This window comes from Pleurodeles waltl, chromosome 6 (assembly GCF_031143425.1).
Source record: "Pleurodeles waltl isolate 20211129_DDA chromosome 6, aPleWal1.hap1.20221129, whole genome shotgun sequence".
NCBI lineage: Eukaryota > Metazoa > Chordata > Amphibia > Caudata > Salamandridae > Pleurodeles > Pleurodeles waltl.
Window position 1 is genome coordinate 1,589,129,441 of NC_090445.1, and position 26,075 is coordinate 1,589,155,515.

General features: G+C 44.2%; 1 protein-coding gene across 8 annotated transcripts in view; it reads left to right on the top strand.

Annotated features, from left to right (window-relative positions):
- The window catches only part of LOC138301182 (ectonucleoside triphosphate diphosphohydrolase 8-like), a 451,411-nt gene that overhangs the window by 244,611 nt on the left and 180,725 nt on the right, over positions 1-26,075 (top strand). For 3 of the 8 annotated variants that reach the window (XM_069241393.1, XM_069241401.1, XM_069241397.1), the window contains exon 1: positions 17,180-17,365. The exons of the other annotated variants lie outside the window; for them this stretch is intronic. The gene's annotated coding sequence lies outside the window, so the exon portion shown is untranslated. Of the gene's footprint in view, positions 1-17,179; positions 17,366-26,075 lie in introns of those variants that run through there. 8 annotated transcript variants of the gene reach the window in all.

Sequence of the window (26,075 nt, forward strand, 5' to 3'; positions counted from 1 at the left end):
GAGGATGAGGCGGGCGGAGGCGTTTTGAATTCGTTGCAGACGTTTCTGGAGTTTAGCGGTGGTTCCTGCGTATAGGGTGTTGCCGTAGTCCAGGCGGCTCGTGACGAGGGCGTGGGTCACGGTCTTTCTGGTGTCGGCGGGGATCCAACGGAAGATCTTTCGGAGCATGCGGAGGGTGAGGAAGCAGGAGGATGATACGGCGTTGACTTGTTTGGTCATGGTGAGAAGTGGGTCCAGGATGAAACCGAGGTTGCGTGCGTGGTCTGAGGGGGTTGGTGCAGTGCCAAGGGCCGTGCGCCACCAGGAGTCGTCCCAGGCGGTCGGTGTGTTTCCGAGGATGAGGACTTCTGTTTTGTCTGAGTTCAGTTTCAGGCGGTTGAGTTTCATCCAGTCTGCGACGTCTTTCATTCCATCATGCAGGTTGGTCTTGGTGCTGGTGGGGCCTTTGGTGAGGGAAAGTATCAGCTCAGCAGTCAGATGCAGTTTCTGCTTTCACCTTGGAAAAGTCTGTTTATCTTCACAAGGATATTGACAGGAGGAACTGTGCCTAGGTCATCTGGCCAGATGAATGGAGCTGGAGATTTGTCAATGGCGGCTGTGGTTTCAGCACCCTACCAGCATGAGCTTCTGATTCAGGGGTCTTCAACTTTCTCTTTAGTAAGAGATACCTATATTTAATGAAATTAATCTTGAGCTATTGATGTTATTAGTGTTGTAATAGTGACCGTGTCATGCAAAATTACAATACTGGCCACTGCATGAAAAATTACCAGCAGTGATCACCTTAGTGCACAAGGCAGGGTCTCCAGCAGTAACGTGAAAAGGCTTTTTCCAATTTGGAATGCTTCTACATGGGTAATACAAGCCAGTCTTAGCTGCAATGCCCCTGGCACCAAGGTAATATTATTAGTGATATTGCATGATTTATCATTTAAATATCAGCTTTAAATATATTTTGCAAATTCCCTTCTCTCCAAACATCTGCATGCGAGTTCATGCTTTTCATTTTTCTGATACATATATACATTCAACCAAACAAAAGCTTCTTATTTAGTAGGCTGGGCTGTACACAGGAGAGCTACCAGTAGCTCCCCAGCTATCCATTGGTGAAGTCTTCTTGGGTTCTTTTGGGAAAAGGTTCAGGAAAAAGATTCTAGGTGTGCACTATTTGGACATGAGAAGTGCACTTTAACACAACCAAGGGGTCCGGGAATAGGGGGCACCTCTTGGGGGCTAGGGCTCACTTGGGCAGAGGCCAGCAGCAGGTTCAGAAAAGTTTCAGTTGGAACTGGTCTGCAGGAAAAGCAGAAAAGTTGCAGAGGATGGCTGCTGGAATCTTGTTGTGTCGGACAAGGGTCCAGGCAAATGACCCTTGCTCTAGGGATGGCCTGAAATTATTATTTTGTAATACAGTGAGGCCTATATTTATACTTTTTGTGCGTCGCATTTGCTCATTTTTTGATGCAAAAGCAGTGTGAACTTACAAAATACAATTATATTTTATAAATTTGTGCCAAAAAATGAGCAAATGTGGGGCAAAAAAGTTTAAATAGGGGCCTGAATTGCTATGCTACACAACAGACAGAGTGCCACCATATGGGGGACCTTCATAAACAAGTGCTGGTGTTTTAAAATAAGTGCTGATACTCAGAAACAGCAAACATATGCGGCAGTTAAGCATTGTGCTTATCCCCCTCATGTATTTAAGACTTGAACGTGTTTTATGGTCCAGAATGTTTTCATCACACTGTGCTTTGGTTAATTGTACACCACTCTTCGGGTAATATCTAATCTGTTGCACTATAAAAAAAAAAACTACATAAAACATGTGTATCAGTTCACCTGGGTATGCCCTGTTAGAATCGGGAATGATAGCTCAGTTGGTAGTGCGCTTAATGTTGATGTGTTTGTGTAACCTGAGTGTCACATATTAGTAGCCTCAAATCAATGACTCAGCTAGTCTCCCTTTTGAGTTTTATACCATGAGAAATCTTTGGGTAACAACAACATCTATTACCAATTTGCCACTTGAATATTCAGTCTAATGAATTTTTAGACATGGTCAAATACATTTTTTATTTATATTTTAACCTTAAGGAAATCTACAAGTTATGGAACACGAGAGCAAAGGTGAAAGGAAGAACAATTTACCGCCAGTTTATTTTCTTAAAAACATCCAGTTTTTCCTTAAGTACCCAGACAAAAACACGTGGCTTCAGGAAACATATAAAACAACAAGTCCTGCGAGACGGTTTGCCAAATCAGAGTTTCAAGGAGTTAAGGTTGGGCGTGACGAGTTTCTTTTGCATGTGGGGTTGTTGACACATTGATGTTTGCGCACTGAGACAGAAAGTCTATTTTGTCTGTGTTTTTGTTTCGCTGAAAACCTTACATATTTTCTTGAATGGGACTGTTTTTTTCGTAAAAGCAGCTTGCGTGAGTGGATTCTCTCAGCGCCCTTTCTCACCACGTGAAATATATTTAAATATGTATTTAAATAAATAAATAAACCAAACCACCTTCAACAGTAGAAAAATAGGAGAATCTCAATGTTGTGTTTTCAAATGAAAAAAGGAGCATGTCCTGATTAAATCTACACACCCCAGGGCCCCTCCCCTCCTTGTACCTTTCTAGAATTTCTATGAGCTAGTGATTTCGCTTTTATAGCGCTCTTAAAAGAGTAAATCACCTCTAGCTGCTTAGCCAGGGACCAGGATTTTACTTCAATTACACACTCCGAAACTGAGAATGAAATTTAATTTGTATTACAAATACACTGTTTTTGTAGATTTGTTAATGGCAAGCAAAATCTGAAAATAGTGGTACAATCTAACAGCCTGGTAAATTTAAAAACAAACACATCTCAAATATGTTCAACAATCACAGACATGTTTTTCACTGCATGTTGCCAAACAGCCTGAAGTAGTTAGTTACATGACCTTGATCCTCATTACACACAAGCATGCCAAATATATCTGTTTGAGTCCCAAAGAAGGTCAAACGCTCCTGTGGCGTTTAGCATGTTTTTATGATCCGGCTTGACCTCATAGCTATCGCCAGACAAATATATGAGAAACTGAATCCCCAGAAGAGTGGATTTGCACTGCCCACATGATGGGAGCCAGGAGTACATGTTTTGATTGGGTAAAAGCTGTGTTCTTCCGCCAGAAAATGCTTAGCCTCCACACACCTGTCATCATTTTGTCGCAATGACAACACCACATAGAACAAACTGCTCAAACCACAACACGCTCTCACAATACATCAGAAATTACCACTTAAAAGCATATAAGGGAATTTCTAATGCTAGCCTACGAGAAGAGCAGACTTCACAATAGTGAAAAACTACTTTGATGTACAAGTCGTGCTTTTTATTTACATAGCACCCTGCCCTATGGGTTACCTAGGGCCTACCTTATGGGTGACATGTGTAAGAAAAGGGGAATTTAAGGCTTGGCAACTCATTTGAAATGCCAAGTCGAAGTGCCAGTGAAACTGCACACACAGGCCTGGCAATGACAGACCTGAGACATGATTAAGGAGCTACTTACCTGGGTGGCACAATCAGTGCTGCAGGCCCACTAGTAGCATTTAATTTACGCACTTTACTAGGGACATATAGGTAAATTAAATATGCCAATTGGGTATGAGCCAGTGTTACCATGTCTTAGGGAGAGAGCACATGCACTTTAGCAGTGGTTAGCAGTGGTAAAGTGCCCAGAGTTCTAAAGCCAACAAAAACAAGGTCAGAAAAAGAGGAGGAGGAAGCCAAAACGTTTGGGGTGACCCTTCAGAGAGGGCCATTTTCCAACACACACACGTGTATATATATATATATACATATATATATATATATATATATATACACATATGTACATACATACATAGAGGACCTTTTGGTCCAGTCTGTTCTGCTGTTAGTCTGAGTATAATTTACACTCTTTTTCATTCATGACAGCGAGCTGCTTGGGGTAATAGTTCAGTCTGCAAAGGTCATTGGGTGATTTTCCCTGTGAATGATGGCATTTTCTGATCACATGTGTACATGCACCTGAAAATGAGTATTCTTTAGTATCAGGGCTAGTTGGCCAGTCCTTTAGTTTTGAATTGTCTCCTTTTACAGTTCCCATTTCATTTATTTGCTTCTCTTTTTATTTTAATGTTTCTTAAAAGAATGCTACTGCTCGGCAGACAGTGTTAAGAGTTTGCTTGCTTGCCACTCATTTCATCTGCAGTGCACCACATTTCACATAGCCTCTTCCTCTAAACCAGGAGATCATTATGGAATGCTGTTGTCCATACTGTATCATTTTGCTTTACCATTCTAAGATGGTCAACACACTGGTTCTAAATGTGGCAGCCATGTTCGAGTTTGAGCTTTAAAACAATGATAGACTATTTACAATACCTTTGCAATATGGACACCTGCTGCTGTGTTTAGTTGAGTTATCGCCAGGGCCACTGGAATTATGAGGCTGGAGAGGGCCAAATTATGTGGCATGGTTGAGTAAATTATGCAACTAGAAAAGAAACATTATGTAGCATAATGGAGCCCATTTTGTAATAGTATTACTTCATTATTTCATCTTTTTTACCATGGTAACACTGTGTGTGCATTGGTAGCACCTCATTAGCACATGTTTAACACCCAAATGTAGCAATAAGCAACAGAAAAGTGACCAGTCCAGCTTTGCAAAGGGCCATCCACTGCACAGCAACAAGTATTGCTGCATTTTTAGTAACTTTTGAACCGTTTGAGCTAGAAACCTTTTTTGTTGGTTAAAATCAGCAGATTATGCGGCAGATGATGGATTATGTGGCAAAAAAAGCAGATCGCCATGCCCGAACAATTGCATAATTTCAGTTGCTCTGGTTATTTGCAAATATATGTCTGCCATGTTTAGAACACAGCATGTTTTCTTTCTGCTGCTTGTGTTCTTTTGATTTATCTTTCATGTGTTGTTGAGTGTGTGTGTTTAATTGCAATTGTGTCAGAGAGAGAACGGAAAGATGAGTCCGTGATTTATGAATGTGTCAAAAGGTGAGTGACAGAGTGCATGTATGATGCATTATTGAGTGTCTACACCCATCAATGACACAAAAGACACTTTCATTCCTATGCCAGACTTCTTGGCATTGTCATTGCTTGTTTTGTTGCCAGAAACATAAACTAAATGTAGAAATATCTATTTGATTTTTGTGTAAAGTGAGGTGAGCTAAAATGAATAAAGTTTTATTTAAATTTGTTTAATTTTGGAACATATTTTACTGGCCTAAACAGTTTCCTGTTCTATTTACTATATTTTCTTTGTACAAAGATTCCGCTCGACACAATGAAGATGCTGACATTAAATAAATATATTATGAAGGAAAGAAAATAAATGCATGCAATACTAAAGAAAGGTGCTGTTAAGCCTGTCAGCCTTATGGTGGTCTTCCTCCAAACCTTTTACCTTATTACTTCATTCTTTCTGATCTCATTTTTGTTAGCTTTAGGACTCTGCCATTTTACCTCTGCTAATCAGAGCTAAAGTGCTTGTGGATTCTCCTTTAAACATAGAAGTACAATTAGTTTACACTCAATTGATACATTTAATTTACTGGTAAAACCCTAGTAAAGTGGTACTAGATGCACCCAGGATGTAAATTAAATGCTACTAGTGGGCCTGCAGCCTTCATTCTGCCACCCACTTAAGTTGCCCTTTAAACATGTCTCAGGCCTGCCATTGCAGTCTGTGTGTGCAGTTTTAAACTGCCATTTCGACCTGGCAAAACAAACCTTTTGCCAGGCCTAAACCTTCCTTTTAAATACATATATGTCACACCTAAGGTAGGCCCTGAACATCTGTCAGTGCAGGGCGCAATGTATTTAAAAAAATGGAGATATACTTTTAACTTTTACAACTCCTGGCAGTGAAAAAGTTGTTTTTGCTACTGCAAGGCTTACCTCTCCCATAGGATAATATTGGGTTTCCTTATTGCATTTAATAAGTGATAACTTTCAACTGGGAGCAAGTAGGAATGCCAAGTTTGGTGTCTCAGAATTGTAATTTAACCCCCTCTTTATTGATAGAGTCAGATATTTAGTCATAATTCTGAAAATGCCACTTTTAGAAAGTTGGCATTTTCTTGTCCTAACCATTTGGGCCTGCATCCTTTCCCTGGGTCACATGACTAGGTGTAGCTGGCAGATGATCTTTGTGTATTGCTCCAAGGCAGTGGAACAAAGAGAAATATGTGGTAGCAGGATGGGCTATCTGTGACTTGATGAGGGGGAGGAGTTGTCACCAACCACACTTGTACGTTACAAAGGCTCTACCCAGCACACTCACAATGGGTTTTGACACTTGTCTTTTGTGACCTCAAACACGATGGGACCAAGGCAGGGACCCAGGAAATTTCAAGCACCTCTGATGATGGAAACCTGTAGAGCCTTCTCCTACATGAAAGGCAGGCACCAGTTATAAATATTGGACCCTCAGTCCCACCTTTTCAGTAGACCTCTGGACCTGTGGAAAATGCATAAAACTGCTGTGCCCCTCTACTGCAGAAGGACTGCTACTCTACTGCCCTGCTACTCTGCTGCCCTGCTGCCTGAGTATGAAGGACTGGACCTGCATTCTAAACCCAGGACCACCAGAGTGACTCTAAGGGTTAGTTGGATGGCCTCCTGATCAGAGATTTAAGGACAGAAATGGCTCACACCACCTTGAACCCAGCACCTGGACTCTGTCTCCTGTGAGTTTTGCTGCCCAGGTGGTGCCACCCCAGTACTGGACGTGGAAGTGGGCCTGAAGGTGCTCTGCCAGCCCACCTGTGGTTCCAGCAGAACCAATGCATTGGAATGCATCGCCTTCCAAGTCTGCATCAGAACCGTTGAACAATGAATCCCTGACACATGACTTCACATTACAGCTCACAGCTCATCGGAACTGCTGTTGCATGACACTTCTCCAAGATGGACCATCTGGCTCCCCCTCTGTACCTAATGTAAGAGCACTACTCTGGTTGCCAGTCAGAAAGTATAATCTGTTCACGCTATTGTGACTTACTAACACAACACTTCTTGGGAATGGCCCGCTTACCTGCGATCTAGGCTTTCTTGAGGATAAAGCCCTCCTGAATCTACAATGTATCCAAACGAACAGGTACAGAGGTATTTCGTTTTACCACTCCTCATCACTGATAATAGTCTTGCTTTTTACAGTTGTTCCATGCTCCGCTATGGAAGGTTTAAAATACTACTGAAAACTTGGCTCTTCTGAATTTCTTAAATTGCTTTTCTAAGTCTGCTATACTAGTACTGGGATACTCCTTTTGGGAGTGAGCTGTTGTGCTTTATAAGATCACTTAACATAACATAACTGGACTTGAAATCACAGCCCCACAGCTCATCAGAACCACCAATGCACAACACATCTCCATGCAGGACCTCGCATCGCATCACCGCAGCCCTTCAGAACTGCAGCAGTGCAATGCATCCTCAACACTGGAACTCGCAACTCTCCATAAACCAGCATTTAAGGTACTTTCTTTAGTGGTCCTAAGTTGTTCCCTGTATCCAGCCGATACTCCATTGCGGCCGGGATGAACTTGTGACTTTGTACCGGTCCGGCACAACCAGAATTCCACAGTTGGTGCTTTGTGCTTTTAGCCACAATTTTTACCTAAATCTTTGAAACTACACATCTCTGGTTCTACGTATTGGATTTTTGTTTGCTTTGGTCACAAATAATTTAGTAAAATATACTTAATATTTGGTGTTGGATTTTTATTGTGTTGTATTTTCACTTAATTACTGTTTGAAGTGCTGCATAAATCCTTTACACAGTGCCTCTAAGTTAAGCCTGACTGCTTGCGCCTAGCTACCAGAGGGAAATGTGCAGCTTAATCTGGGGGTTTCTTGTGACTTCACACTAACAGAAACTGTTGTTGCTGTTTGAGTAGGGTTTCACCTCCCTCAACCAGTAATTCAATTTCCAACAGGTACTTTAGTGTTTTGTGTGTGGGGAGCTTTTCATGATGCCCACTAAACACAGGGGCCTGTGTGCAGGTTTATTTCCATCAAATCCCTGCTCTCCTCTCCCCGAGCGCTCCATGTCACCCCGCCCCATATGCGCTGTCTCTCTTATGTGATGCATTTTGTTCCAAACAGAGTCTAACCATTCTGTGTTGCTTTCTCCTCCCCGACTCTTCCTAGGGCTCCCTCCTTCTGGGATTTCTTTAGATTTGTATAAACTCTCCCACTCCCCACCACCGGTCTATTGCTCACCTACCCTTTGTTACCCTAGCCTGCTTGCCATTGATTCCTTCCTACCCGCTTATTCACAGTTCCCCCAGTTCATGTGTTATGATTGTTAGACCTGACAGCCTTAGTGTGGTCACCCCTAACTTTTTGCCTGCCTCCCTCCACTTTTGAGATACTGTTTTTGCTGGTTTTTAGACTCTGTGCACTTTACCACTGCTAACCAGTGCTAAAGTGCATATGTTCTCTCCCTTTAAACATGGTAACATTGGATCACACCCAACTGGGCTATTTAATTTACATATAAGTCTCTAGTAGAGTGCACTATTTGTGCCCAGGGCCTGTAGATGAAAAGCTACTAGTGGGCCTGCAGCACTGATTGTGCCACCCACTTCAGTAGCCCCTTAACCTTGTCTCAGGCCTGCCACTGCAAGGCCTGTGCGTGCAGTTTCACTGCCAATTCGACTTGGCATTTAAAAGTACTTGCCAAGCCTCAAACTCCCCTTTTTCTACATATAAGTCACCCCTAAGGTGTGCCCTAGGTAACCCCTAGAGCAAGGTGCTGTGTAGGTAAAAGGCAGGACATTTACCTATGTAGTTTACATGTCCTGGTCGTGTAAAACTCCTAAATTCATTTTTACACTACTGTGAGGCCTGCTCCCTTCATAGGATGACATTGGCGGTGCCCTCATACATTGTTTGAGTGGTACCTGCTGATCTGAAAGGGGTAGGAAGGTCATATTTACTATGGCCAGAATGGTAATACAAAATCCTGCTGACTGGTGAAGTTGGATTTAATATTACTATTTTAGAAATGCCACTTTTAGAAAGTGAGCATTTCTCTGCACTTAAATCTTTCTGTGCCTTACAATCCACATCTGGCTGGGTTTAGTTGACAGCTCCTTGTGCATTCACTCAGACACACCCCAAACACAGGATACTCAGCCTCACTTGCTTACATCTGTATTTTGAATGGGTCTTCCTGGGCTGGGAGGGTGGAGGGCCTGCTCTCACACAAAGGAGGGCCACACCCCCTACTGGGACCCTGGCAGACAGGATTGAACTGAAAGGGGACCTGCTGCCCTTCTAAGCCACTCTTTGAAGTCTCTCCATTTCAAAGGCACATTTGGGTATAAAATCAGGGCCTCTGCCCTACCACCTCAGACACTTCCTGGAGAAGATACCTGAACCAGAACCTGCACCCTGACAAGAAGAACTGCCTGGCTGCCTGAAGGACTCACCTGACGGCTTTCTGAAGAGGACTGCTGCCTTGATGTTGCCCTGCTGTCTTGCTGCTCTCTTGCTCTGCTGCAGGAGTGCTCTCCAAGGGCTTGGATAGAGCTTGCCCCCTGTTCCCTGAAGTCTCAGGACCAAAAAGACTTCTCTCCTGCAGCTGAAATCCCCGTGCGGTGAAAAATTGACACACCGCCTGCCAAGAACGACGCACAGCCTGCTCGCGGTGAAAATTTCAATGCACGCCGAGTTCGGAACAACGCAGCCCGACTTCGCAACAGAAGACCGACGCAGGGCCAGCGACGCAACCAGAACTTCAACGCACAGCCCTACTGGATCGACGCAAGCCGACTCAGAACAACGCCACCCGACTTCCCGAGAGGAATCGACGTAGCGCTTGCTGTGCGGAAGAAAATTCCACGCATTGCCTACCGGAATCGACGCAGCCGCTGTGACTTCGTTCCGCAAGCCCACGATTCCCTGCATTGTCCCCGGGTCATCTAAAAACCCCACAACCCAAAGAGGATCCAAGTCCACGTGCCGGAAATCGATGCAACGTCTTCCCCGCGTGGAAAATAACAACGCAAGTCTGTGTGCGAAGGGGCAAAACTGACGCACACTCACCGTTTTCCACGCATCTCTTCCTCTGAGGGCCCTTGCGAGGATTTTTCCCTGCAAGAGACACTTGTTGTTTCTAGGAGAACTTAAGACATTTTTTAATGCTTTTACAGTAATCTTTTAACTCTAAAGACACTTGATATCACTTTCAGTGATATCCCTACATTTGCTTATTTCATCTTTGATGGTTTTGACCTGCATTTATTCAGATAAATATTATATATTTTTCTAAACACTGTGCGGTGTATTTTTGTGTTGTTATATTGTGGTATTGTATGATTTATTGCACAAATAATTTACACATTGCCTTCTGAGTTAAGCCTGACTGCTCAGTGCCAAGCTACAAGAGGGTGGGTACAGGATATTTTGGATTGTGTGTGACTTACCCTGACTAGAGTGCGGGTCTTTGCTTGGACCACCAAAGACCCCATTTCTAACACCGATCCTTGGGACATCTGCCAGGCAGTTTAATAAATAAAAAATAATAAAATAAAGAAATGGGACCCACGCCAATCAATAGGTGCACATATGTGTGATGCCGCAAGCACATTCATACAAAATCATGCATCTGCACACCTACTGAATGATGCAGAACCAGTAGTGTCATGATAGTTATGCACTATGTGCGTGTCACATCATGACACTTTTTAGGTCTCACTTAGTGCATGGGCTGTCTATTCGAGACATTTTGTTTTCTAACAGTGGCTTGGATGCTTTTTATTACTTACCATTGGTTGGCTTCATTGTCAGTCTCATTTCATTGCTTCTTATTGGTCGGCTCCTGTTTGCTTCCTTCCCCTTCATATGTTTGCCCACTCCCCTGGAGCATGGACACATTACTAGAGTGTTTCCACTGATTATTATTTTTAGGCGCTACTTTTGTATTTGTGTTTAAGCATCTTTCTTAGGAGCTACTTTTATTTTTGTCTTTAAGCATCTTTCTGAGCTGACTCCCTTATGTACATATGTGTCCCTCCTACATGGTGACTCTCTACTGTCCATCTGCTGGCCCCTAGCACCTCCCACCCATGTCGCTGGCTGGCTCTCACTCCTTCTTGCCAAACCTCCATTGTGGTCAGCTTGCAGTTCGCTCTCACCCTCCATTGTCTGTGTTGGCTCCAGCCCCAGTCTTCCCTTCATGATGCACCCGCTCCATCCTCCATGTTGCTTTCTGCCTCCCACCCCACAATAAACATTAACACCCTCCGGTTTTCACACCCTCCCACCCTCCAAGATGCCTCCCACCATGCCATTTACAAGACATTTAAATTAAAAAAAAGAAAATATGACAGCCTTTTTTTCTTTTACTTTCAACCATGCTGCACTGAACCCACACTATTGTGCAACATGGCTAAAACAATTGACAAAGCCAATAACTCGAACAGGCAAGACATATTGGTTTTGCAATTGCTTGTAAAAATTATCTCAAAGAATCCCTTCAGTTGGGCTGACTCCCTCCTTTACAACATAAACATTGTTGTGTTTCCTCCATGTTCCAGCCATGCAAAGGCTATTAAGTCCTCAATCAGTGGAATCTGGTAAAGGGACATCTTTGTTCTTCCTACCTCATTTATAGTGAGCGGGGATGCAGTGCTCCCTAATGCCATGTCTTCAGGACTCGTTTCAGGGGAAAAAGGCCACAATAACAGTGAGCAACCATGGACGTCGATTTCACCAAATAGGGGATGGGTAGTTGACTTGAGATAAGCACCATTAGATCCACTGATATTGCGGGGTTGACCCATTGCACCACCAATAGCTCCTTAAAAATGCCTTATTTCCTGCTGTGACCTGGTTACTTTCTGATCCTAATTCTTCCTTCATGACCTTTGATATCAGGCATAGGAACAGCAGTGATATGAAGACCAATAAGTATACTAGGCCAGGGGTAGCCGATACTCCTCGTTACCTCTAAGTGACTTCTATGTAGATAACATCCAAATGAGGTACTAACTACTGATTTTTTAGAGGAATTTCCCAAGGCAGAGTTTGTGAGTCTGTGTTTTGCCACCTTCCACACCTCCAAGAATGCCCACAATACCACTCCTGCAACTATGAATGTGTGGATTTCACCACACTGATATATCTTCCATATTTATAAATGTCATTAACGAGACATAAATATATTTTGTGATTGTATGAACCAGAATGTGGAAATTACTATCGCAACTTTTTTTTTGAGTAGCTTGGTAGTAGTTACAGACACAAAACATTTGAAACCCTGGGCCTTGAGAGCTAGAAAAAGCTATCTGATTTACTGAAGAAACAATTAGCAATGCTCTGTTTGCTAATCCAGTTGGTTTAGTCTCCAAACTATATGTGCGTACACAGGTAGCAGCAGGATGTTTAATCTAAATGATCCACAATCACAAAATACTACTTGCTGATAACGTCAGAACCTAGGAAGTACACCCTCAGTTGAAATGTAGTCTCAGAGAGAACAGTAGAAAAGGAGAGGGCCTTAATTAACAAAGGAAAACGTGGCAAACTATGAGCCACATGATGAGAAAGACAGAGAAAGAAAAGAGAAGTCTACTGTCAATAAGCTGAAAATACTGATAGAAGAATATGTCAGTGGAATTGACAAACTTTTTGGTGAATCTAGAAATAATTAAAACACAATTCTGGTAGTGCATCCAATGCTCCTGGAGGACAAATAGGGCTGTAGAGGAGAAATGCAAGAGGTGGTAAGGCTTGCAGTCAGACACAAAGGCGAAGATACCCACCAGGAGACAGGAAGCATCAGGAGCAGGTGCTGGGCCAAGCACACCACCACCCCTTGTTCTCATGGTGGAGCTCATTAGAAGCACATTCCTATATGCCATTCCTTGAGTGGCCAACATTGACACCTGTGCTTGTACCCACCGTTGTAGGTGGCAGCTCCCTTTTTTTTAACAAACTTCACTGTTATAGAACTCATTACATGTTAAAATACACAACTCACTGAGAAATAGCCAACAGAATGTTGTTCCACACAACAAACACCGAAAAAGTGAAACCACCATTAAATCCATTCCTGTGCGGTGTGGAATTTGATGTTCTGCATTGAGGGTACACACAGAGAGGAACTTCTGTAGTGTCTTGCAATTCACAGAGACTCACAACGAAAAAGTCTATTGCACACCCATACAACAGGTGCATAATGTGTAATTCACTGGAATATGGTCTCCATCTTCAACTTTATCCTTCTGGCAATGGAGCTGATGGCATACACCCTTATGAGCCAGAAAATGAATCCAGAACCCCAGTGGAACTGGAAAGTTTTAAGTGCTGTGAAAGAGCCACTGATGCGTGTCCCACCACCAGCAGATGTCACACCACAACCTCCACACTTGTAAGCACAACCAGATTTACCATCTTCACCAACCCGGGTAGCAGAATCAGCTAACCTATTGAGGCTGTGGAAACAGCCATGACATTCTAAGCAAAACATCAGGGGATTCCATCCATTGTTACAGGAGGATTCTGGCAACCTAACAGCATAGGAATTCACTGTGATTGAGTGGTCAGTGCTGCAAATACAGAAAAAGCTATTGAAGGTTTTGCAAGTAGTAGGAAGAAAAATTGATTTCTTGGATACCATTGTGTTCCAGATGTTCACTCGCAGTGTTAATAATGTGTTAGGCTGTCACTGCACTTTGTTAGGCAGGTCATGCAGAATCAGAAGTACAGAGGCGTTAGCCACCTTCAGGGCTTTTGCTTGGTTTGTTAACTGTCTGTCATGGGTGACTTCTTACCTGTCCAGAATCACAGTTAACCCATAGCTTGAATAGGTGCGCCACAGTGAAGGTACCTCAAAGTTCTTATGAAAGTTTTGTCAACAATGGAAGAGTTGTAGAAAATCAGTGTTGCAATCAGGGATGCTATGCATCCAGTGGAGAGCAGGAGGCCTCAAATATAAGCAGAACATCGGCGCTGGAAAGTCAAATTGTACACCTCACTAGGACATGGCATAGGAAAGGGAGAAACCATAAGCATGGTACTCAATGTGAGAGATTGCATCTGGGCAGAGGTGTGTTAGTGTAATGACAAAAGTTTGGTTTAGTCTCTGTTTAGCTATTTTATTTAATTGTGTACTCTAAGCACTATCATCACTTAGTAGAGTGCTAGAGTGGAATATGCCAGTCGGTTTGAGTAGATAACTGTGAATAATTGAGAACATATGTTTCCATACATAGCTGTGATACATGTATATTTCTTATTGCATTACTTGTGGTGCTTACCTCAGAAGCAGATGTTGGCCACACTGGTCCATGATGATCTTGTGCAGCTCTCACTATATCTTGACCCAGGAGTAGTGGGTAAAGAGTGGTAGTTGCTTATGTTCAGAATAGTCATCATCCATTTCTATAGGCAGACCTTTCCTGGTAACAATGTTATGCACAAATGGCTAGGATTTTTCAACATGTCCCTGGGTTGTACTCTAGCTCCCCACCTTGTTTGTGTAACTGTGGATCCAAACTTTTGGCCTGTCAAGTGTGTGCTCCACCACAGATCTGTGTTTTTGTGCATTGCATTGTACCTCCTTTCCCTTGGTGTCTGTGGATTCAGGTACAATGTTATAGCCAAATTTAGATATGGTGACCAAAGGAGTTACAATGGTACTACGCTGCCTTGGTTCACAAAGTGGGTGTGGAGTGGTGGAAGGTGACACCTAACATTCAGCCTGCAAGTGCAAAGATGGCCTTGAAGGGCTGAGTGGCAGATCATGTATGAGTCACTTATACTCTGTGGAGAATGTGCCACAGTGTCAGTGAAGAAGCTCACTGCTTGGATGTTCCGGGACAGCTAGTTCCTCTAGATGTGCTTGCTTTCTGAGAGTGGATAAATCACTGTAATTTGCCCGGGGTGCTGGGACAGGCTTCTTGTCGGTGGATTCTGGATAATACAGCATTGATAAATGTCCACTCTTGGATTTACCACCAGCCACAGCGATGATGTTACATTGTAAGTTAAATATAGCTTCAAGCAGTGCTTAATTTGTGCTTGTTTCCGGTGCTGAGCACCGGCACTTATTTGTGAGGGCCAGGGCTTATTCTTCTGCCTCAAGCATTTGCTGCGAGCAAAAGACACATCTGGGAAAGACGGAAGAAGGAAAAACTAAAAAGCGTCATAAAAGGAGAAAGTATAAAGTTGCAGGATGAGCTAAAGGGGCAGGGGTGGTCGTAAAATGGATTGAAGAGGCCCGAGATGGCTTCAGGATTACGCTGCCTCAGTATTCAGTGCTGACAGATTTAATTACAGCAGCCTCGTGTTTAAGAGAAGGGCTTTGAGCACCGGCACCTCTTTATTTACAAATTAAGCACTGGCTTTAAGGTACAAAGCCAGAGGGAGAGAAAAGGTAGGACGCATCAGGGAAATAGCTCATGAGACTAATAAACGCAGGCTAGTAGCAGGAGTCAAGGGCTACGGCCTGTCTGACGTTGCTCATACGAGTGAAAGAGCTGTGTTTTCAGTGTGCTAGAAATGCATGTTGTACAACTGCAGTCAGATTTGTTGAGACAGCCCTACCATGCATTTTGCATTGCTGCTAATTAGGCAATAGTCATCATTCCCCCCTGAAGTCTATTCTCCATTCAGCAGCTCGTTTCATATATCGGGCCAAAAGAAGCGACCACATTACACCCATTTTATCCACCCTCCGTTGGCTTCCCATAGAGGCAAGATCTATCTACAAAACTGCATGTATCACCCACAAAGCCTTGCACTCCTCCTCCCCTCGCTACCTGGTGAATAAACTGAAACTCTCTGGGGGCTTCAGACCATCACGTAATGCAGAAAAGTTATTGCTTGAACCTCCCATTTTCAAGAAGGAAAGATCGATGGCCCAATCCTTTTCAGGCAATGCGGTGAGAATCTGGAACTCACTTCCGCCTCAGCTTCGGACCACCACCTCTTCCCAGGCCTTCAAAACTGACCTCAAAGCTCTCCTCCTTCAAAGACACTTCCAAATTTAATTCAAGCCCTCTGTTTTCTGAAGGAAGTCCTTCCATTATAGGAAATTCTGTTCTCCATGACTATAGAAGTGCCTTCCCAGGGTGTTTTTGTGTTTTGAGTGTCTGCCATTTAGTGCAGTATTATACCTCTACCTGTATTTTGTACTCTTTTGTATCATGCACACTGCACCTTTCCTTTCACAACGTATCATTTGCTACCTCTTATATCTTGTTTGTTTTTGATACATGCACAACAGCCACCACTGCCTCATGCAACGTAACTATTGTTTTAGTGTTTTGAGTGTCTACCATTTATTTCATTTTTTTTTTTTTTTTTCCTCTACTCGTACTTTATTTGCTCTTATAACCTGCACATGTCACTTTTTCCTTTCGTAACGTATCGTTTGCTACCTCGTGTATTTTTTGATACTTGCACAATTATCACTATTGCCTCATGTAATGTAACGTTTGCTTTTGTAACAGGCTCACTTGTAATTCTTCTCTTCTTGTATCTTTACTTTGTCTATTGTGAAGCGCTCTGACACCTTCGGGTAAAGTCCGCGCTATATAAAAACGCATTAAATAAATAAAATAAAATAAATTCCTTATCTATGACTTGTGACAGAGCATGAGTAAAGCATGTGACAGCAGACAGGTGGCAGAAGCAGCACACTACCACGGCACTCTTCCTCTGGTAATGGACTTTTCCAACAAAGAGGACATAGAAAGCTAAAGGCAAAGACTACCCAGAGAACTAAAAGCTGTGTGCACATCTTTGTAAGAACAAGAAAATGCAATGTGGTGTGATGCCACATCAAACATCTGTGCGGATGTAGGGGCGACGAGAAATACACAGGGAAGCAGAAGAGATGAAGTTTAGACAAGGTTGGAAGCGATGAAGCACATGTGTGGAGTCGTGACAGGTCATCGTGTGCTCTTTGGTTCAGATCTTCGTATGAACATGCATGTGCTCGCCATGGACATTGGGAGCACTGAAAACGTTTTTGCTGAGGGCGCTTCACAAGAGCAGAAATGCAGCACTTGTCTCCTCCTCAAGAGCACACCAATTCACAGCATTTGTTCGGTGTTGTTTGCACTTGACTGCTGGAGGCTATAAATCTCAGCCAGAAAGCAGAAAGCCCAGGAAGGCATTGTACTAAGCGGCAGAGAAGAAACTTACCGGCCTGGTGATCAAGCACACATCTCAAGCAGCAGCGCGATGGGAGGAGACGGCCATTATAAGACGTCCTCTTCCTACCTGTGTTTGCTAAGGCTCTTTTCGATTGTGCGCAAGCAGTATACGAAGATGTCGAAGACTTAAGCAGTGAACGAGGTAGGACTTTTATATCCAACACTGGGGGCATGGAAGGTAGTGGACGGTGTCAACGTAAACATTTCCGTTCAGACCACCTGCTCCAGAAATGGTGACGTTTCCTTAGCTGTGAGTTTAAAAGGGACAAATCCTACTTCTCTGATGGCTTCTGCTGAAGAGAGAAGAGTTTCCCAAAGGGATATCATAAGTGATGCCCGGCTAAGCCAGTGGGTACGAGTCCTTTGAACATGTTATTGTGGGTTACGTGGACTCAGCCAGCACTAGCTCACAGCGGAGCAGGCAGCCCCTAGGTGTAGCTACCCTGAACCGGACGTCACTGGTGCTTTCGTAACCAGCATGAATAGCCCATCACTAAGGCTTCGGGACCCAGCACTGCTACATCAAATTCCTCATTCATATTTCTATGATTCGTAAATGTTCCTTCATAAAGTGCAACCGAAAGGAATTTCGATAGTTAATTTACAATAACAATCTTCTAAATAATGCTCAAACCTTTTTGTGATAAAACCAACAAGAGTATGCGTTTCCTATCTGTCCCTGTTTTTAACAATGCGACTTTGAAGGTGATCTTGAGGTATTTTTGACATTCAATTTCAAGTAAAAATATTAGGAGCTGATGCCTATTTAATTAGTGTGCTACCACCAGGCTCCTCCAGCCCATCTAATTCTGGCCCTTGCTTAACCTTGCAATTTCTTTCTTCATGATTGTTGTCGGTATAGGCGAGCAACACCATATTTAGCGTACTAAATACTTTCTGTAATATACAAGACAGCACAATAATGCACTGTTCTCGAGTGTGTCCAAAGAGTTAACATCAGGTGCATCTAGACAGGCAAACATCTGCATTGATTATCTATGTATCTATCTATTGAGGGATGTGGCTTGTGACTGCCTTACATCACTTTTGACTGAGTAGGGGGAAAGGCGCAGGTGACAGTGCAGGAGAAAGAAGACCAGTAGAGCCTATTTGCGCTTCTCTAGAATGAGGGATGATATAATTTCATCTGCAGAGTCATCTGTAGGTAGGGTGACCAGATGTCCTGGATGTGCCGGGACAGTCCCGGTTTTTCACCAGCTGTCCTTGCAAATTTCAGGAAATGTATCTGATGTCCTGGGTTTTAGAGAGGGTCAACTAAAAACGGTGGGACATGCTTTTTTATGTTTTCCAAAGCAGGGATGGTATCAGCTATATAAGAAAACAATTTAATCAACAGGCATGATACTAGCTGTAATATTGCATTTTGTTTATGTTTTTAGTGCCCCATCTGTAATTCTTTTCTGTTGATGGCTCTCTTTGTGTGCTCTCGGTTGAAGTAAAATTGGAGTCCTTTTTCCATTTTTATGAAATGTCCCAGTTTCTGACTTTGAAATTCTGGTCACCCTATCTGTAGGAGTTATGAGTCCTTCTAGTTGTGAGGATAGGGGTGTATTATATGGTATAGTTGTGCAACCTTACTGTGTAATACACTTGCAAAACTGTCTTGGGTCATGGCAGGCTCGTTTGTAAAACCTTTGGGTTAATCCGGTGTAACTGTGGTTTTGAGCAGCAAGGCTTAAATAAAGGAAGTAGTGTAAAACAGTTAGACAACAAACAACTCAATAAGAAAGTTGTGCAACATAAAAGAAATCTGATTCTAAATTATAAAAATAGATTATATTTTTATGATTTTTTAGATACCAAGAAGAGCAAAATCCACCAGAGAGTTCTGGAAGTATAGATTTTTAAGTAAAATGTGAAGCCCAAAGCCCAAACAAACATAGGTGTTAGAAATGGGGTCTTTGGTTGGCAGTCAAGTTACCCCCTGTCCAAGCAAGGACCCTTACTCTAGTCAGGGTAAAAGAGAATCACCCTCAGCTAACCCTTGCTTACCCCCTTGGTAGCTTGGCACGAGCAGTAGGCTTAACTTCAGAGTGCTAGGTGTAAAGTATTTGTACCAACACACACAGTAACTTAATGAAAACACTACAAAATGACACAACACAGGTTTAGAAAAATAGGAAATATTTATCTAAACAAAACAAGACCAAAACGACAAAAATACACAATACACAAGTCAAGTTATCAATTAAAAAGCAAAGAGTCTTCATGCAGTTTTAAACACACACTAAACACTGTTAGTGTGAAAATGTCCTTGGGTGCGTCAAAAATAACCCAGCACGGGCGAGTGTGCGTCAAAAAGGGCTTACGATGCGTCTATTTCACTCATGAGCGAGAGAGCGATGCATCGATCTGGTCAGCACTCTTGGGTCCAGGCAGGCCTTGCATTGTTTTTACACTCCCAACGGTGTTTGCGCTGGAAATCCAGCCACACCATGATCCGAAAACCACGCAGGGCGGGTTGCGATCTCACCAGCCTTCGTCAGCGATGCTGCGCGTCATTTCTCGAGCTCCGTGCATCGATTCTTCGGTCGTGTTGCAGGTGAGCGTCGATTTTCAGCCACAAAGCCGGCAGCGTGTTGATTTTCCAGCCCCAGATCAGAGTTGCATCGATCTTTTCCCCGCATGGTGTCCTGTGCGTGGATTTCTTCCTCTTAGGCTGCCAGCTTCTCCTTTTAGGGTCCCAGGAACTGGGTGGGCACCACTTGGCAAAGTAGGAGTCTCTCCAGAGACTCCAGGTGCTAGCAGAGAGAAGTCTTTGTTGTCCTTGAGACTTCAAACAACAGGAGGCAAGCTCTAAATCAAGCCCTTGGATATCTTCACAAGATGGAAGCTGCACAAAGTCCAGTCTTAGCCCTCCTACTCTGGCAGAAGCAGCAATTGCAGGATAGCTCCACAAAGCACTGTCACAGGCAGAGGAGCTCTTCTTCCCCAGCTCTTCAGCTCTTCTCTAGGCAGAGGTTCCTCTTGGTTTCCCAGTTTCTCCTTTGAAGTAGGCCCACGTCAAAGCAAAGTCTCTCTTGAATGTGAAATCCTGCCTTGCCTAGGCCAGGCCCCAGACACTCACCATGGGGTTGGAGACTGCATTGTGTGAGGGCAGGCACAGCCCTTTCAGGTATGAGTGACCACTTTTCCCCTTCCTCCTAGCACAGCTCCCTTTGTGTCACTGTCTAGTGTGAGGTGCAACCAGCCCAACTGTCAAACTGACCCAGACAGGGAATCCACAAACAGGCAGAGTCACAGAAATGGTATAAGCAAGAAAATGCTCACTTTCTAAAAGTGGCATTTTCAAACACACAATCTTAAAATCAACTTTACTAAAAGATGTATTTTCAAATTGTGAGCTCAGAGACCCCAAACTCCACATGTCCATCTGCTCCCAAAGGGAATCTACACTTTAATCAGATGTAAAGGTAGGCCCCAAGTTAACCTATGAGAGGGACAGGCCTTGCAACAGTGAAAAACGAATTTAGAAATATTTCAATGTCAGGACATATAAAACACATTACTATATGTCCTACCTTAACCATACACTGCACCCTGCCCTTGGGGCTACCTAGGGCCTACCTTAGGGGTGTCTTACATGTAAGAAAAGGGAAGGTTTAGGTCTGGCAAGTGGGTACACTTGACAAGTCGAATTTACAGTTAAAACTGCACACACAGACAGTGTCAGGTCTGAGATATGATTACAGAGCTACTTATGTCGGTGGCACAACCAGTGCTGCAGGCCCACTAGTAACAGTTGATGTACAGGCCCTGGGTACCTCTGGTGCACTGTACTAGGGACTTACTAATACATCAAATATGCCAATCATGGATAAGCCAATTACATACACAGTTTGTACAGGAGCACTCGCACTTTAGCACTGGTTAGCAGTGGTAAGGTGCCCAGAGTAATAAAAACAGTAAAATCAGAGTCCAGCACACATCAACAACCTGGGAAACAGAGGCAAAAAGTTAAGGGAGACCACGCCAAGGATGAAAAGTCTAACAATAGGTAACTATAAAGTTTAGAAACTTTTCATAAGTTTGAAAGAGTTGTGTTTGGCTTTTCCGGCCCATGTGGGGCAATCAGTTACAATGGGGAGAGGGTCAGGGGGGCCGTAAGGTACAATTGAACCATTACCTGGTCACCAAAGTAAGTTTCAAGTCCAGTTCTACACTTTACATCAGGACCCTCATTGACTTCAATGGAGTCATCCTGATGCTGGTGATACAGAATGCTGAGGATGCTAAACAAGGCTCTGGGTGCTGTGCAGTTGGCGGAGGTGTACGTGCGGTTATTCCTTGATCCACTGATGAGGTGGGGTGACCATGGCTATGGGTGTGTGTCCCTTGAGGTCTCTTTGAGCCAGTAGAAGGCAATCTGTGGCATGGCAACCCAACTCTGTACACAGTGGCTCCAGCAGTTCCTTTTGCTAAATGATGGTGTCCAACCTTGGCCACCATCTGGACTCTGACAAAAACTCCCACGTCCAGCAGATTTGGGTGCAACTTTTGGTCATTGATGATAGGTCTCTTGGGTTACTCATCGGTTTTCAGAGGTGATTCAATGAATGTTGCTACTGCTTTGGTGGCAGTGGCTACTTCAGCTTTGGTGGCCCTCGTTCGGGTTCCAGGAGGTCAGATGACTGACCCTTGAAGTTACTTTTTTGGTCTGTGACTCAGGAGTGACTTTTCCATGAGCCACAGGCACAGTCGTCTCTTTGCTAGATCAGAGTGTGACAGGTGCAGTCTAGCAGTCTGTGCAGCCTCTATTCTCAGGTCCTGGAGTCAACATGTCAGTCCTTCTTCCATCTCTTCTCCTGTTCTGACACAATCTGAGGTTCAGGGTGCCAGAGGTTCCATATTTATGGCCACAAAGTGCCCTGAGGGGCGATGCGGTCACTAGTTAATGGGATATCATTATCACTCCCACCCTGTGAGGCATCTTCCACCCTGTGAGGCATCTAGCAATACCAGAGTTCACTATTCTACCCATTTTCAAGATGTCCGAACTGTTCCTTGGATGTTAGGAGCTTGGTAGGACACCCTAGAGGTGTGACTACCTGTGGGTGACACGCTCATTAGAAAACTGGTTTGGCCACTGCTTCCCCTCTCTGTCCATCTGTCAACCTGTCTACATAAACACAGGGGCAGCCCTACAGCAGTGTGATCAGCATTTGCCTACCAAAGGCAGCTTCACCTTTGAAGCTTGCTTTCTGGGCCAGCACCCTGAGTGGCTTCCTGCAAGGGAGAGGTAAACCCTACCTCTGTAGCAGGTGTCTATTTTTCCTGAGCCTGGGAGTCATTCACACGACTCCCTAGAAGAGCACAAGGCTATCTGGTGGCTAGCAACCTTGTGAGGCCACCCAAGAAACTGGGCAACAGAGTGGAACTTTCTAAATGTTGTCTTTCCTTAAAAGTGACATTATATTTGACTTGGGCATCAAGTCAGCTTTAACCCCTCCGATGCCACAGAAGTAACGGTTATATTGGCCCATTGGGGAGCTCTAGCACTCCCCCTGTGGGTCTCCCACCCACACTCCTGGGCAGGGATGGCCAGCAGAATCGTTTCCACTGCAACCCCCCACAACCCCTTGCAGGGGCATCTGATGACATCAGCGCGTGATCGCGAGCTGACCTCATCAGCGATCACCCCCTTACGCACTGGAAGCATGGCCTTCAGCGCGTCCGAGGAGAAACTGATTTGTTTCTTCTCGGGACGGGGGAAGGGGCAGGTCGGTGGGGCATGAAAGGAAAGGCTTTTCCTTTCCTTTCATGTCTCTCTGAGCACTCCTGCAGCACGATCACACAGCGAATGTGCTGTAGGAATGCCCATAAGACACCAGGAACTTTGTTTATGTTTTAAATCTGACATGACAGGAGAGGCCCCTTGGGCAGAAACCTCTAGGTACCAGGGATCATTTAAAAAAAAAAAATTAACAGGAGGGGAGTGGCTCCATAGGCCAGGGTCGCTCTCCTAGGGGGCAATATTACTTTAAACCATTTGGGCAGATCAGCCTATTTTTATTAGGCCAATCTGCCTCCAAGGGGGCACAAACCTCCAGACACCAGGGATTTTTAAAAACATTTTTACATAATGGAAGGCGCCCCTTAGGCAAAGGTCGCTCCCCAGGGGGCATCATATATTAGGCCATTTCTGACCCCCTTGGGGGGCAGATCGGCCTACTTTAGAAAGGCCCATCTGCTAACAAGGGGTGCAGAAACAACTAGACTCCAGGGATTTTTTATTTGTTTTTATTTTACATAAGGGGAGTGGCTCCTTGGGGAAGGGCCTTTCCCCATGGGGGCATATTATTTTAGGCCATTTCCCCCCCCCTTGGGGGCAGATTGGCCTATTTTTATTAGGCCCATCTGCCCCCAATGATGACAGAAACCACTTAGGCACCAGGGATTGGGGTGTGTGTGTTTTGTTTGAGGGCAGCCCTTTGGGCAAGGGTCGCTCCCCATGGGGGTGCATTGCTGATGGCCATTTTTGCCCCTCTGGGGGCAGATCAGCATACTTTTGTAAGGCCCATAGCCTACTAGATGCCAGGGAATTAAGAAAAAAGAAATAGAGGGGTGGGGGCTGCCAACTAGTATGGACATGGTGATGCCCCCGACCCCAGCTGAAGGGGGTAACAGTCTTTCAGCCGGCCCTGCAAACTAAAGCATCTCATCCCATTGACAAGCAAGCGGCATGTGATTATTTAGGGTTTTGATTTTACATTTGGGCCATGAGAGCTTGGCTAACTCCCAATATCGTTCCACTTGGAAAAGGTAAGCGGCTGCACTTTTTGGACTTTGGGACGTTGCCACCTAGGAAAATCTACCAGACCTAGACACATCTGAAAACTAAACATCTGGGTGAGTCCAGGGTGGTGTGCTTCAAATGCACCCCACAGCATTTTCTCACCCACAATGCCCTGCAAACCTCCAACTTTGCTTGAAATTACGCACTTTGCCTACATTTTTGTAATGGAACCTTCTGGAATTCCTACCACCCAGCATTGTCACACCTATACCGATGAAAATTCTGCCCCACTTGTCAGCCTAAAATCGTTTTTTTTTTTCAAACTGCCCTATTGGACCCTCTTTGGTTCCCCCTCAATTTCGACATATTCTGGGTTCTCCCAAGTCTCTCAATGAAAATGGTTCCTGACTTGTGTGGGTAGGCCTAGTGCCAGCAACAGGAAACTCCCCAAAACGCAACATGGACAGATCACATTTTTACACTGAACTCTGACTTTGTTTTTTGGAAAGTGCCCAGTTTAGCCTGCACCTAGGGAAACCTAGCGAACTTGTGCATTTTTGAAAACTAGACACCTAGTGTAATCCAGGACGAGGTGACTTGTGGGGCTTTCACCAGGTTCTGTTACCCAGAATCCTTTGCAAACCTCAAAATTTGTCAAAAAAACACTTTCCCCTCACCTTTCGGTGCTACAGAGTTCTGGAACCTGAGAGGAGCCACAAACTTCCTTCCATCCAGCATTCTCCCAAGTCTCCCGATAAAAATGGTACCTCACTTGTGTGGGTAGGCCTAGTGCCCACAACAGGAAATGCCCCAAAACGCAACATGGACACATCTCATTTTTCTAATGAAAACTGACCTGTATTTTGCGAAGTGCCCCTGTGATGCCCACTTCCTGGGAAGTGTGGCAAAAATCAATCCCAAGGAGCAGCATTCTTCAAAAATCCATCATGGCCGAAAATGATTTTTGGAGGTTAGTTCTGGCTGAGCCCACCACTGGTGTGCCTAAAAATATTAAACAAACCCCTCTCCTGCCATCTCCTAATCTAATCAAGAGGGTACCTAAATCTCTGGGGTGGCAGGGTGTGAGGGAGGTGCTGGGTTGCTCCAAATGTCCTTCCCTACCTTTAAATGCCAGTTTGGCAGCCCTCCCACTTCCTGGTTCCCCATTTGCTGAGGTAGATCTCCTCCCCCAGGCACATCCTTTGTGTTCAGCCCAGGCCACCTCACACCTCATCAAGTCAGCCTAGCCAGGCTGCCAGAGGCTGGCCAATCAGGGAAGGGCACTACAGAGCTGAAGTCGACAATTTTTCAGGTAGAGTTTAAAACTCTTTACCTGAACTAGTTGTATTAAATCCAAAAATTGTAAGTTGTGGGATTTATTACACCAATTAATTTGATACCAAACTCAAGGTATCTGGCACTTAAGGGGACGTTGTTAATTAAAATAAAGCCTTCCCATTTTAGCCTATGGAAGCCATTCACTACAGTGAGGGAAAAACGAATTTGGCTATTTTACCTCACAAGGGCTTATAAAACTAATTTTATAAGCTCCCTGCTTATAGTTACATGGCACCCAACTCTAGGGCCACAGAGGGCACACCTTAGGGGTGACTTATATGTGAAAATAGGGTAGTTTAAGACTTTGGAAGTACTTTTAATTCCCAAATCGAATTTGCATGTAACTTTAGTTTAAAAGCAGCCAGCAAGGCAGGCCTGCCTTTAAAATGACACTGGGCACCTCAGCAGTGCACTACCTATGCTGGGGTCCCTAAACCTACATGCCCTACCATATACTAGGGACTTATAGGTAGATTGATACTGCCAATTTTAATTAGCCTAATTTGCATATCCACTTTGCACAGAGCATCGGCCCTGGGACTGGTAAGCAGGGCACAGCCAAGAGTCAGTAACCACCAGTATCTGTCCAAAACGTTTGGGGGTGACCAGGGGAAAAATGAGGACTTTCCTATAATGAACCTATAAGCCCAATTTAAGACCCCTGTTAGAAATGGGGTCTTTGGTTGACAGTCAGGTTACCCCCTGTTCAAGCAAGGACCCTCACTCTAGTCAGGGTAAAAGAGAATCACCCTCAGCT